Source organism: Clytia hemisphaerica, unplaced genomic scaffold (assembly GCF_902728285.1).
Source record: "Clytia hemisphaerica strain Z4C2 unplaced genomic scaffold, Clytia hemisphaerica genome assembly, whole genome shotgun sequence".
Classification (NCBI taxonomy): domain Eukaryota; kingdom Metazoa; phylum Cnidaria; class Hydrozoa; order Leptothecata; family Clytiidae; genus Clytia; species Clytia hemisphaerica.
The window spans coordinates 1,161,039-1,164,028 of record NW_027104489.1 but is presented as its reverse complement, the minus strand read 5'-3'; positions in this window follow the sequence as shown (position 1 = coordinate 1,164,028).

Sequence of the window (2,990 nt, the reverse complement as noted above, 5' to 3'; positions counted from 1 at the left end):
ATTGTCATGGGATAAATGATCAATTATCATGGGATGATTGATCAATTATCACATGCCAGTTTTGAATTCTTACAACTGGCGTTTGAAAATTTGAGCTCATTCTTTGAGTTGAGTTGATATAGAGAGTATTTGACGTGTAAATACTGAAGTTTTTTAGCAAGCAGTTTTACTGTTTTTAACTTTTATCTTTTATTTATTTTTTAGACCTGATGATGATACAAAAGTATCGAAATATATTGTCAAGTAAAATAAAAAAAAAATGAAGTTACATCGTTGATATTTCACTTCTGATAAAAAAGATATATTTTCTGATTTCGCGCTCCTTAAACAACAAATTGATTCGTGTTGATTCATACTTTCTTGAACATTTTCTTTGCTTTAGAGACTTTCAAACCAAAGAAACCTTCTAGTGATTTTTCTTTGTAAACCTTTTTCAACATTCTGTCATATCTTGTAGTTTTCATAAAGCTTTAGGTGGGGGGCGTACGAGGGTTGCCAACACCGAAATACCGACAGATTTTTCTTAAATCACCGCAATACCGACACAATTTCCGGAAAACACCGACACCGACGTCTTTTAGAGCAAGCTTAAGATTTTTCTATTCTTAGTACGAATGCTCAATCTCATGAGCGTAGTGGTGCACTAGTTCAGTTTTTCTTGGAGTAAACTATCGCCAATTCAAGGGTTTTAAATCTTTAAAGCTCAGTTTTTCAACGGCTAGTGGACAAAAAAAGTATATAGGGAACGCTTTGAATGCTTTTACTTGAGTGTTTATTTTTTGTGCAAAAAACGAGGGAATAAAGGGATATCTGAATTAGCCTATTTCATAAGATTCGTGTTTTCAGTACATGATTTTTTTCTACGTCACTACAGTAATCAAATTTTTATTGTAAATCACTCTTTTGTGAATTGTAATATGAATTTAACAAAAACATCGACAAATAGAAAACAGTTCTTAAATTCACAAGTCATTTAGGATGATTACAAAATTTAGTTTTTCTCAACGTTTTTATTGAAGGGAAATCTGCACAGATTTGTGCATTTTTCCCCTGTAAATTGAATAGAAAAGAGCATGTAGCAGATACACGAATCCTATGAAATAGGCTAATGTATAAAGTAATGGAGGAGGAGGCGCAACCATGGTTTGCGCCAACGGAGAAAACTTTCCCAATTCTGTCTTCTCGTTTGGCTAAAAGAGCTCTTTTTGAACGTCATTAGAACTAAATCTACCTCAGCCAAAAGCACCGTCACAAAAGGGCGTCACAAAAGATCATCTAGGATGATGGAAGGAAGCTTGAATGCCTGACACGTCGTACAAAATATTATGAATCTACGGTAAATAAAATTCGTTAAAAAATTAAAAGGATTTCTAACTTCAAACTCAGGATTGCAGAGTTATTTTAAGTGAAATGCAGTGGAATTTGGAAGATTCTACAGTTATAAGTGACTAAGAGGCACAACAATGATCGGAAAATTTTGGATACAAAGACTCTTGATTTCAGATTAGATGAAACTACACGTTTTTAACCCTTTCTCCAGTTTTCAGATTAGACAAAGACGCCCTCGAGATTTTTTATACTAGGACGGGCCGTGAAACTGTGTAAAATACATTTTAGTACACATTTTTTATAAGCAATCATGTTGCTAAATCTCAAGGTCTCATATTAGCAGGTTTTTTTTCGCTATCTCGTAAAGTGAAAGCTTTTTAGATAATCTAGCTATGGCAAACGATATCCCTTGATCCAATAAACATAAATAAATATGGTATAATATCAGGGGTGGTCAAAGTAAATTTTTCAGAAATTGAGCCAGAATGCTAAGCAGCCCCAGGCCTGAGCCGAAAATTGGAGTTGCTTATAAAGAAAATGTGTAGCAAGTTTTGCATGCTTACCTGACCGCAGAAGAGTACTGTAAGGTGTTTTATTCACGACATGGCATGATAACTTACGGATACAGATTCGGAGAACCCCTCCCAATCCCAAGCAATAGATTTTCTAATCATTCACGGGCCGAAACCCCTGAAGCCTTGGCATATTTCTCATTAAAATGTCTTTTAAACGCTTTAACCAGACTAAATTATACAAACCCCAATCAAATTGAAACATTCTCGAAAAGGGTCGCAAAACGATTGAAACAAAACCACCCGGGTAAAAGAAGGCACAAGCATGGTTTGCGCCGACAGGAAAAATTCTACATTTCTGGAAATCTCATTTGGCTAAAAAGTTCTCTTTTTCACAAATTGGTTAAAGCTAGTCATTTTATGCCATTCAGATAAATAGCTCGTTTGATTTAGGCTGAAACTAAATTGGTATTGACAGTCTGCAAAGGGAGCACTGCAAAGGGAGCATTGTAAGGGGAGGACCACAGGAAGCATTTTATATTGAACAAGTTTGGCCCGAGGAGGCAAAATTTTGAAATTTAAAGTGCCCAAAATGCTGAGAAACGCATCTAAATTATGAGTTAATGGATTATTCCGTTAAAATGAAAGAATTAATGATTGTTGATTTTTGATGAGTGCTGCATTTGAGATCTCGAGAAAGCTTGCCACACGCTGCAAATGCTTTCTTTATATGTTACCCACTGGGTAGAGTATTATGATTTTTTTTCAAAAAGTGCACATTTCCGGTAAACAAGAGGTTAAGAAACACCATTATTCACACAATTTTAAGAAAAAGAGGATGAGACAGGGTAGCTACTAAAAATAGCTATAATACTTCAATTCTTGTAGAGATAAGATATTCAATAGCTGAAATGCAGAAATGCAGATTCAAAAACTTTTTTGAGATCCTTTGAAATATGCAGATTCACCGACAGTATTTATCGAATTACCGAAATACCGACCCAAAAAATTCATTTTACCGTCACCGCAAGGCATGTCCAACACCGAAATACCGACACTTTTCCCTTAAAACACCGAAACACCGACGCAAAAAAGGGTCAATACCGACACACCGACAAACCCGTACGCCCCCCCCCTTTAGGGCTGAAA